At 40.0% G+C, this 12,468-nt stretch overlaps 1 protein-coding gene across 7 annotated transcripts in view; it reads right to left on the bottom strand.

Moving 5' to 3' along the window:
• The window catches only part of Rc3h2 (ring finger and CCCH-type domains 2), a 67,131-nt gene that overhangs the window by 21,057 nt on the left and 33,606 nt on the right, over positions 1-12,468 (bottom strand). The gene's annotated exons all lie outside the window — the stretch shown is intronic.

Raw genomic sequence — 12,468 nt, 5'->3', positions numbered from 1 at the left:
TCTCTCACACAGACTGTCAGAAGAAAAAAATTCAATAAAAGATGAGTGCCCAGAGATAAGACTGGATAATGGAGGAATAAAACAACAAAAACAAAATGCAGAATGCCAGCAATCCTTATAGTGACTAGATCACACACCATATAGGCACAGGGGTCCGGAGCCCAATGATTACTTCTTGAAGGAGAAGGAGGAGCATAAGCAGACTTACACCTCAGAAAGCAAACTGTTACCACCAAGGGGTAAGGAATTCCTGTTTCCTTTAATATGTTCTCTGAAATGTCTTCATTTTATTCTTCAAAGTTCTTAAAGAAAATGGCCAGCTACTCCTTGCTTTCCAACTTCAAAAGTCAAGCACATATCCTCTCTCTTTAAAATTTATGTCTGTCTGAGTATATACATAAGTATGTGTGAATGTGCCTGTGCTCATGTCTCAGTGAGACTTAGTCAGCAAGCCTGAGTCATACTCCTATCACTTCTGACTCTCCTTTTGATGCTGGGGTACAGACAGCTGTGGGGATACCTAGCTTGTGACACTGCTGCTGAGATTCAAAAAATCATTGGTCCTCATGATTGTGGAACAAGTGCTTTCAACCAATAATCCATCTTTCCAGTCCTATAAGTCCATATTCTTAAGGTTGTTCAAACAAGCAATAAACAAAAATTTGTTTGAGACTCTAAAAAGAGAGAGAAGTAAAATCATAACAAAATGCATTGAATCAGTGAAGAGAAGGTGTATGCACTGGCTGCTGGTCACAAAAGCCATGGACTAACAGTCTAAATCTCACATTTGAAACAGCCACTTCTTTTAAATCATCCATGAGCACCTTCAAGTATTGCCTTTCTCATTTTACACTCTACTACCAGCCACTGGGACCTCCCTTTTAAGTACCTTTGACTCCCTAGTTATAGGCTGTACAGGGAATGGTCCCCCTTACAGAACTTATCTGGCAAAATCCAGCTCAATTACTCTGTAATTATTCACAAACAAGTAGCTAAATGTTGAGGGAGGAGGGGTGCACAATCATGTTGTAAAGACCTTCAAAATTTGGTATTTAAAATCACTAAGCAATTCATTGATGTACTTCTTTCCTAACTTTATTTTCTCATTTTTAACAGTCTTTCTTTCCACAGTTCCCCTAAACCGGACAATACTGCTTCCTTGTTAATAGAGAAAATACATCGCAAAAGAACTACCACCAATTCCACTAATTTCCTGCACCTATAACAGTATATTCTACATAATACAAAGAGCAGAGTTCCAGTTCCTAAAGTCAATTTACTTGTGCTCCAGGCCTCAAAGCCTATCTGCCTTCTCAAACACCCCACTCCTGTAAGCATTTTTATTTCTCCTTTGCATTGTAACTTCAGGCAGGTGTCTGTTTAAATGTCATATCCTCTGATAACTGTTAACGGACTATTTATTTATTTGCTGCATATGTTAGTGTCTAATGTAAGCTATCTAGGACAGGGATTTCTGTCTTTCCTACATGCCTTCTATTATCAATATATATTAGTGCCTTGTACATACCAGACATTCCAAGACACATTTGCTTCCTTGAATGAATTCTAGGCTTCAAACTTTATACGGCCAAGAAAACAACCAAGTTCTCTGTCCCAATGCTTGCTTCATTTAAGTAAAAGATACAATTCAGTAATGTAGAGAAGAAAATTTGAAGCCACCGTTGATTCCTTTTATTTATTTTTCTTTTTAGTGGCTTCTGTTTTAAAATTCTCTCTCTCTCTCTCTCTCTCTCTCTCTCTCTCTCTCTCTCTCTCTCTCTCTCTCTCTCTCTGTGTGTGTGTGTGTGTGTACACATGTGTGCAGAAGCTCGCAGAAGTCAGAAGATGGTGTTGAATCCCCTGGAGCTGGAGTTACAGGTGGTTGTGACATGGGTGCTGGGAAGTAAACTCAGGTTTTTTGGAAGAAAAGCAAGTGCTCTTAACTGCTGAGCCATCTCTCCAGCCTTTTTCTTTTTAAAAATAACATACAGTTAATATATTCATCGTGTCAGATCCACTTTCAAAATAAAACCTAATGACCATTTTTCATCATTGCTATTACTACAGTATCAAGACTTCTATTTCCAATCCTGCACCTGGACCACTGTAGTAGTTAAACTAGCTTCCAAGTATATAGATGTCAGAGTTACATTTCTCATTCCAAATGAACAAAGCTCTGCAGTAGCTTTCTATTGTGATCAGAATACAATTATTTTTTACTTGTGGCCACTAAATGACTGAAATTGTTTATCTGTATGTTTACTGTTCCTCTTAAATGATTAAAAGCACCTCAGATGATATTGAGCATGTAACAATCTATTATAAATACATCTTGAATTGACTGATCTTGGTTTTTTTTTTTTTCCCTGTTTCTCAGATGGCAATTTAAGGGGATTATTTTTTTGTTTTCTTTTCAGACAGGATCTCTAGCCTTGCTGGCTTAATTTGCTATACAGACCAGGCTTGTCTCCAACTCACCGAGATCCACCTGTGTCTGTCTTCCAAGTGTTGAGATTAAAGGTAGGTGCTAATATATCAAGCTACAAGGCTGTTTCTTAAAACAGAGACAAAAAGACTGTTGGATGTCAACATTTTGTTTGGTTTGGCTGAACAAAATTTGCAAGACTGGTTTCGGTAAGAGACTGTGTATTTAAATATTAAAGCAGAGAGGTGAGCATGCACACACATACAGAGACATGGACCCCCCCCAACATACAAATATACATATCCACATAAACATAATTACACACACACATACAAATCTCAATGAAGCAGCACTATATAATTTTAAAAAGACAATGTGATACAGTAACATTGATTCTTTTTCTAACCTCCCCCCTTTTTTTGAAGAGCAATATAAAAAAATGAGGCTAACTGGAAATATGAAACAAATTGTAGATTATCTGGTCCTTCACTGAAAACACTGAATTTACATGTGAAATATAGGGTAGGTACAAGAAAGATAAAAATGAACAACCCAAGAGATAAATGATGTCCAATGAAAACATACAGGCAAATGAATAATTAGGAAAAATCAAGTTTACAACTATTAGGGATAGTAACTCTATAAGGAACATCACTATGATTTCAATGTGTTCTTCAAAGTTCAAGGTTGGAATCTTAATCCTCAATGGAAGTTTGAAGAGGTGAGATGCCCCCCTCCTCCGCAAATGATTTGGTCATGAGAGCCAATACGGTAGGGACATTTTCTCAAGTGAGGTTTTTTTCTTTTCAAATGACTCCAGTTTGTGTCAAATTGACAAAAATCTAAATAGGGCAATGGCTTAATGTCATTACCATGAGAATGGGCTCCTGATAAAAGGGGGAGAGTTCAATCCCATTTTCTCTTTTCTTCTCTCTCCCATGCGTATTTTTTTTTGCCCTTCTACCTAGGATGATGCTATAAGAAGGTTCTCACCAGACATGGCCCTTCATTCTTGGGCTTCCCAATCTATAGAACAATAAACCAAATACATTTTCTACATTATAAACTATCCACGAAGGTTTCTGTTGTAGAAGTAAACTAACACAAGTGCTTTGGCAGCATGCTGACCGAAGGAGCCAAAACTGGTCAGGCAAGTTGGGGACACCTACAGAAGCAAGATGACACCTGAGTATGATTAAACACCGACAGAAAAATGTACAAGACAAAAGGGTTAATAAACAAATGCATATAGTTGGGTGACGGATAGCACTGTCAACTTTGCAGGACCTAAAATCACCAAGGAGACAAGCTTCTGGGTATATCTGTGATAAATTTTCTAAACTTGAGTGGGAAGATACACCCAACTGTAGGTGGCATTATCACATAGTCAGGGGTGCAGGATTGAATAAAAAGGGAAAGTGAGATTCATTGCTCTCTGCTTCCTGACTGTAGATGCAAAGTGAGCAGTTGTCTGCCACTGACTTCGCCTTCATGAACTGTACCCAACTGTGAGTCAGAAGAGTCCCTTCCTTCCATAAATTTATTAGTGTTACATTATAGCAACCAAGTGCTCGCTTCGGCAGCAAATATACATTATAGCAACCAGAAAAAACATAAAATTGAGATGATAAGCCTGATCATATGGTTTAAAGTTAAAGACTTTTGAAACTAGTTTGTAGAAGAATATGGAAAAGTTTGTAACTTTGGTCTAGGAAAGTTCTAGAACACTGTAAACAGAGGATAACAGACCATTTTGGTAGAAATTTAGAAGACCACAAAGTTGTAAAACCATCTTTTTCTACACTGTGAAGATTTGTCCCTCTGATTGGTTTAATAAAAAGCTGAATGGCCAATTGCTAGGCAGGATTTCCAGGCATGGAGGACACTGGGAAGAAGAAAGGTAGAGGACATCAGGAAACAGAGCAAGCAGCATGGGCATTACAAAGTAAAGGTAACTGACACATAAAAGAACATAGATTAAAAGATATTGGTTAACATAAATTATAAGAGCTAGTCAAAAACAAGCCTAAGCTATAGGCCAAGCTTTAATAATTAATAAGAAGTCTCCATGTCATGATTTGGGAGCTGGCTGGTAGGGTAGAGAAAGACTCCCTACACACAATGCTAAGATAAATTTCAACAATGACCAGGCGGTGGTGGCACACGCCTTTAATTCCAGCACACGGGAGGCAGAGCCAGGTAAATCTTTGTGAGTTTGAGTCCAGCCTGGTCTACAAAGTGAGATCCAGGACAGGCTCCAAAGCTATACAGAGAAACCCTGTCTCGAAAAACACCAAAAAAAAAAAAAAAAACAAAACCAACCCCCCCCCCCAAAAAAGAAAAAAACCAAAAAATAAAAAAAATAAAAGAAAAGAAAAAAATTTCAACAATGAAGGTTCAGCTTATGAGATTTCAGAGGGAAATAAGGACTCTACTGGTAAGTAAACTAGAGGTCATGTAATGGGATATTCTGGCAATGAATCTAGCTGTACTCTGCCCATGTGTTACAAAGTAGAGTTAGGCTAATCAAACTAATGGATTAATTTATTTGGCTGAGGAAATTTTAAAACAGTAGTGTCCAGACTGTAGCATAGCTATTTCTTAAAGTAGAAGACAGTATAGGGAAGCAAAAAGGGGCAACTGAAAGATATAAAAACTGCAATTTGTTGAGAAAAAGTGTGAATTTAACCTTACAAAGCAGCAGTACGGTCAGAGACACCTGGTGCTTTGAAATGGGATAAAAAGGCTTCCTAAAAATAAGCCTCTACCTACTGAAATCTTTGGTGGCTGGAACCTCCAGCTCACTCCTGCTTGATATAGAAGCTCCATCCCACTGTCTCCAAACCTAACCCTCTCAGAGAATCTCCAACAACAACAACAACAACAACAACAAAAAAAAAGACGCCAAAAAGTCCAGTTCCAAATTCTTGGTAGCTTTGGTAGCTCCTCCCCTGAAGGTGTTCAGTAGCCCAATACCTTGCCAAAAGTGGTCAGTTTTTACCATACTTGGGCATAAACCCAGCTTGTAGAGGACATGCCATTACCCCTCACCTACAGGGTATATAAGCTTCCTACTTTTTTAGTCCAGCCTCATGACTTCTTCTGCCTCCATCTCTGGGGCTGGGGGGCTTACCTGGGAGTTCTTTACTCAAATATACCTGTTCTTTAATTTTTTCAATTTGGCTTGATTTGGCTTGATCTGGCTTACTGCGTGGGTGTACAGAAAACCTATTAGTCTTCACCTTCTGAAAGTACATTGGAAGAAAAATCTAAAAGGCCCCTGAAAGGATTTCCCCAGGGACAACATACAGAAACTACTGCTACCATGGTCCAAGGGGCACAGGCTGCAGCCTGCCAGTGTCACAGAGTTCACGGCCACTAAGACAAGGCAATGTGTGGCAGGGATGAAGCAGGACAAATTTCCTGGAGAGAGGCCCTGCAGGGCAACTAAAAGGAAGCTGTGAATGTGTAATCAAAGCTAAGATGGAGACCCCAGGATTTGGGAGTTGCCAGGACCATGGGGTATCCACTGCTGGCTGTCTAAATGTGTTTGATTTAGCCAAATTGGTAATTTAGTTATAGGCAATGTGGAGCTGGCCCAAGAGATTGTGTATTATAGCTAGACAGATGGGATTAGCCAAGTCCTCAGAGTCCAGGGGATTCATAGAACAAGTCCCAGAGGTACAACACAAGCTAAAGGATTTGAAGCAGGCCCTGCTGGTTTTCACTGTTGTTTTTGTTTTACTTTTTCTTGCAGTGTCCTAAGTTCCTCTTTTTTTGAGTAAGAATGTTTACTCTGTGTCATTTTAGGTTGAAACTAGCAACACATTTTTTAAATTCTATAGGGTAGAGGTTCTCAACCTGAAGGTCATGACCCATTTGCAGGTTGGCAGTCCTTTTCACAGGGGTTGCAATGAGACATCTAGAACATCAGATATTTATATTACAATTCATAACAGCAACATAATTAGTTATGAAATAGCAGTAACAATAATTTTATGGTTGGGAGTCACCACAACATGAAGAACTGTATTAAAGGGTCACAGCATTAGGAATGTTGAGAACCACTTCTATAGGGCTCACAGTTAAGAGATTGTCTAAGGGGCTGAAGAGGTGGCTTCTGCAGCAAAAAGCACTTGCTTCTCTTGCAGAGGACCTGAGTTCAGTACTCAGGAACCACATGGTGGCTCAAAACTATCTGTAACTCTAGTTCCTAGGGATGCAATTACTTTATGGACACTGCACACAAGTGATGCATATAAATACATGCAAGTAAAATATTCATATACAAAAAGTAAATAAAGTAAAAGGAGTTTAATTGCCTAAAACTCAAAAGAGACTTTCAAAATTTGAACAGTTGTTGCAGCTGTTGAAGACTATGTGGGCCTTTTGAAGTTGGACTAAATGCACTTTGTATTATAAGATAGCCATGAGCCTCTAAAAACAAAGGGTTAAGAGTGATATTTCAGCATCAAACTGACAAAGGGTGGACTCCTGATGATTAATATTGACTGTAAGTTTGATAGAATCTAGAATCATTTAAGAATGTCTGAGGGATTTTGTGGATTAGACTAATTGGGTGGGAAGACACACCCTAACAGCAGGTAGCAACATAACATGGGGTGGAGTCGCAGGCTGAACAAAAAGAATGCAAGCTGACCATCAGCACTCAAGGTTCTGTGCTTCCTGATTGTGGATGCAATGTAACCAACTACCTTCCCCCATGACTTCCTTATGATGGTGACTATATCTGCATTGTATGCCCTCAACTGTCAGATATGTGTTATATCAACAAGAAAATTAATTAAGACAGTAAATACTTAGTGCTTTATTGGTAAAATACATAAAATGAATTGAAGGAAGGTTTGGACCAAATCTTCTAACATACTGAAGCATCAACTAACAATTTAAAACTAACATTTAAAGACAGGCTGGGCGGTGGTGGCACAGGCCTTTAATCCTAGCACTCAGGCAGCAGAGGCAGGCAGGTATCTGTTGAGGCCAGCCTGGTTTACAGAGTGAGTTCCAGGACAGCCAGGGCTATACAAAGAAACCCGGTCTCAAAAAACCAAACCAAACCAAACCAAACCCAGAAGACAGAAATGATTAGACAGGTACTCTTAGTGACTGCATTAAGACCCACCCCTTGGGAACTCGTCTGGCGTTCTGAGCATGTCATTTTACGTAAAGACCCCTTTAAGAAGAAAAAAATCCTTCCTCCCTCTTCCCCCCCCCCCCCCGCCCATATATATATTCCCACAAGGTGTGCACCTCTGTGCATTCCCCCCCCCCCCCACAACTTCTCCTTCCTTCCCTTCCCTTTTAAAAATAAAACTTTCCAGGTGGGTGCCATGTCTACATTGTGTAACTTTCCACCGCACCATGCCACTGCCACTGAGTGCCATTTTACAACATCGGTGCTATGTGATTCAGCAGAAGCCCTCTTGGCACATTTTTCCTGCCTACTGGCAGCCTGAGATATGCCAAGACCCCTGGAACTGTCAACACTCACTTCATCCAACATTGCCATAATTGGCAAGCCTATTCCTTCTGGCCATTTCCCACCAGTGAGGATTTGTCACACCTTGACTGTGGTTTCTAGTCTTTCAACCCCATTCATAAGCCCCACTAGTACTTGGCAAACAAGTGTCCCTCAGGCTTAGGCCTTGCCTCTGCTCTCTGATGGAACTTTGAACAACTTGTGCCATTTCAATAGATCCTTGGTTAATCTCTGAGACACTGGAGATCAAAAAGCCATTGGATCTCATCTACCTCACTCTGGAAAATTCGCCTACCACCACATTTAGACTTGGTCCCACAATTGGTCTTCTACCACCTTGGAAACGCCTACCCACCCACCCCTCTTCATTCTGTTCTGTCTCAGCTCCCTCCCTCCTGCACCTGGCAGCCCGAATGCCCAGTGGCTGGTGCCAGGGTCAGCCGAGTGGAGCCAAGCCCCTGGCGCCACTGCACCAGGACAGAAAATACCCAACTGCAGTGCCTGACGCTATTGCCTCCACCACCTTGGCAGGAAGTAACTTTCATTCTATGGTTTCTTACAGGCTGCCTTATACTGGAAACTCATTTTAGGATTTTCAATTGGGTCAGCTAAAACTTTCCCAGGATCTCTCTGTTAAAAAGTCTCTTTCTTCTGTATGGGTGTAAATGTACGAATGATGTGGCCACGCGACTGTGTTTCTGACTGATTCTGAATGCTTGAGATTATGTGTTCCATATCTGTCCCATTTGTCTTACAAAAAATAAATAAAACCACATGATTACCTGGTTAGGTGCCATCTTGAGTAAGGTCAAAGACAGATAGGTCATATGGCCTAATCCACATAGGGCTCTACAGCCATCTTTAGTATGGGCAGCAGAAAGTCACTTCCTATCTGGGGCCCAGGCATGGTTAAGAGGCAGCGAGAGCTCGTTATGGGCAGGACCCCGGAAACCTAGCCTCTCTATCCCTCCCGGGCTCTTGGGCATCAGCAGCGCCATATGCTGGCGATAAAGCTGGAAAGGACTCCAGAAAGCGTTTTCCTGCCCACAGCAAGCCAGCTTTCAGTTCCTTGTGGGTGGGGCAACATGCTCCTATGGCTCCCAAGGACTCCAGAGGAACTGCCTTCCCGGCTGAGCCTCTCAAGCCACCCCCTTCTAGGCCAATAGGTGGCTATGGCCATCTTGTGAGCTTATTTTATAAATAAAAATCAAGCCTTACTTTTTCTAAAAAAAAAAAAAGTCCTAAAAGTCCATGGACACTTTGAGGGTCTCAAAAAATGATTTAACATATAAATACCAATTACAAAGATATAAATAAATGGTTTAAATTCTTCAGATTACTTTCCCCTTCTATAATACTGTTATACTAAGAGTTAAAAATTTAGATTTTAACATTAACAGAATTCTGATACTGTTTCTTTCCCCTTCTATGATAGTTATATTAAGATTTCAAAAGTTCAAAATTTAACAGTAATCCTGGCACTGTTTGTGTCATAAGCACAGGATTTTATTTTCTTTGGTTGTCTTCTAAATAGAAACCTAAATTTCTCATCAGGCCAAAGAAATCTCTGTCCCATTAGTACCTGGCTCTCTAAACAAAAAAAGTTACCTAATTTTAACCGAAATCTGAAATTTTGCTAGGACTCAAAGGTATGAGTCTAGATACCAATTATCTGCGTTTTTTTCTTCGATTTGGATTTCAATACTGACTGGTAATACTAATATATATTTTTTTAAAGAAACTTTTTTATTCACTTTACATAGCAACTAAAGATACCCCTCTTTTCCCTCCTCCCATTCCATATCTAAATCTTGTATGTCCTTTTTAAAAAATAAGAATTCATATAAGCTTCAGAGGATCAAAAGAAGTCATGAAACATATATCCATGTCATAGAGGTCAAAAGATCTCCAGATAAACATAGCAATACAGCTTGAATTTTCCCACCTGTCTATTCCTGAGGATGGTATTTTTTTCCTCTGGAACTCCTCCCCTTCCCAATTACTAAAACTATGGGCCTAAAAGTTCCAAATAAGGTTATAAAATTTAACTTCTGTTCCTAGTTTAAACTTGTCTCAACAGGTTTCCACTTGGCTGGCAGGCACATCCAAGCATCGGTTGCTGACTGCAATCGGCTCCAAATGATTACGAGCTCTGGACTGGCTAAAGGCTGATGTGGACTAGCTCAGCCAACATTATTGTTTCCTGTCTCTACAGCTGGGTCAGATAACCACATGCTTCTGATAAATGCTCCATTACCAAAATCCCCTCCTTACCTTTGACTAGCCTTTCAGCCTTACTGGGCCCTGACCATCCACACCCCGTTTTGGCTTGAAGCAGATACAGAACAGAGTACATTGTCCCTGCCCCCAAAACTGTCTAAAAAGACTAAGTCAAAAACAACCTACCTGGCATAAGGGGCAAAATGTCTACCTATAATGCCTATTGATACACTAGGAAACTGGGCCTAGAGCTGTCAACTGATAGATTTATTAACTAAAATGATCTGCAATAAGATAAGACATTTGACCTCCTTTATGAAGAACCAAAGAGGTAATATATGGTCTTAGAAATTATTATTTCTGGGCTGGGCGGTGGTGGCGCACGCCATTAATCCCAGCACTAGGGATTCAGAGTCAGGAGGATTTCTGTGAGTTCGAGGCCAGCCTGGTCCACAAAGTGAGAGCCAGGACAGGCACCAAAACTACAAAGTTTAATCCTGTCTCGAACCACCCCCCCCAGCAAAAAAAATTATTTCTATTAAAATCCTTCAGGATTATAATCTGGCTGTTCTCAAAGATCAGAACTAAAGGGCCTTAAGAGTAGCAGCAGATGCAGATATCACTGCCCTAGAAAAATCTGTTACATATTTAAAGAAGTCCGTCTCCTCTCTAGCTAAAATAGTTCTCCAGGATAGAAGGGGCCTTGACCTAAAATTTCTTCAATTGGTTCCCTAGTTATCATTCCTTCAACAAGTTGGTCTATGCAAGGCCTTAGGAGAGCAATGGTGTTTTTATATTAACTGCTCAGGGATCATTAGAAACTCCATGGCTCTGCTGAAAAAGCAGATCCATGACAGAGAAAGGTAGCAGCAACAAGGAAACCCTGGTATCTGCCTTAGCTAGCCCCTTAATGATCTTGCTTCTTTTGAACCTTTTTCAAGGGTTGCCTGTGGTGATATCTTGTTTGTACTCTTCACAAATAAATTATGCCTAAAGATCAGAGGGCAAAGACAGGCAGTGGTACACACACCTTTAATCCCAGCACTTGGGATCTCATGCCTTTGCTCCCAGTAATTAAGAAGCACATATGCCATTAATCCTAGCACTAGGAAGGTTGAGATAGGAAGAGATATGGCTGGACAGAGAAAGGCATATAGGGCAGGAGTAGACATGAACTCAGCCCCTTTTGGCTGAAGACTGAGGGGCATTCAATCTGAGGATTTGTGGAGAGAAGACGTTCCCCTTTCAGCAGAGGAGTTGGCAAGATGAAAAGTGGCTGTGGCTTGTTCCTTTGTCTCTCTGATCGTTCAGCATTTACAACATTATCTGGCTCTGGGTTTTTATTATAAGACCAATTAGGATTTGTGAAACATCTAGCAAACAACTATTGACAGGAAATGTGCCGGAGGCCTCAGAATTTCATATAAAACATCATGTCAATAGCCAGGGTTTCAAAAAGGATTTTTCCACAACCTGGCAACAAACCAAGGAAATTATAATGAAATGTCCTACTTGTTCTTTATACAACCAAATTCCACTACCTGCAGGAAGTAATCCAAAAGGTACTCAAAGGAATAAAATCTAGCAGATAGATGTGTTTCATTTTGCAGAATTTGGAAAATTAAATATGTATACCACACCATTAATACTTATTCAGGATTTCAATGGGTAACTGCTCTGAGTTCTGAAAGTCTGATTCTGTAATCACACATTTGCTAGAAGTTATGGCTATCATGGGTATGCCTGTACAAATTAAGACTGACAATGCTCCAGCATATGTCTCTGGCAAAATGAAACATTTTTTGCTTATCACAACATAAAGCATACCACATAATCCTACAGGCATACCACATAATCCTATAGGCCAAGCAGTCATAGGAAAATCAAATTGAACTCTAAAGGATATGCTAAATAAACGGAAAGGGGTAACAACTTCCCCAGAAATAGATTTTATAATGCTCTATTAACTTTGAATTTTCTCAATGCTAATGAGAAAGAACAACAGCTGCAGAGAGACATTGGATAATAGAAAAAAAGCTGCTGAATTAACTCAGTCTATATTCTTTAAAGATGTGTTGACCTCAGAATGGAAACCATGGTATGTGTTATATTGGGGTTTTGCTTTTGTTTCCTCAGAAGAAGAAAAGCCATGGATACCATTAAAATTGATAAATGTCCGATTTGTACAGAGACATTTCTTAACTAGAAGAGGTGACAGAAGTGGCTGTAGCTTGTAACTTTGTTTCTCTGACCTTTCAGCATTCATCCCAATATCTGGCTCCGGCATTTTATTATAAGACCAATTAGGATTGATGCAAAAGTA

The sequence above is a fragment of the Peromyscus maniculatus genome, chromosome 4 (assembly GCF_049852395.1).
Source record: "Peromyscus maniculatus bairdii isolate BWxNUB_F1_BW_parent chromosome 4, HU_Pman_BW_mat_3.1, whole genome shotgun sequence".
Classification (NCBI taxonomy): Eukaryota; Metazoa; Chordata; class Mammalia; order Rodentia; family Cricetidae; genus Peromyscus; species Peromyscus maniculatus.
The sequence above is the reverse complement of the archived record's forward strand: the minus strand, read 5'-3'. Positions and strand labels throughout refer to the sequence as shown.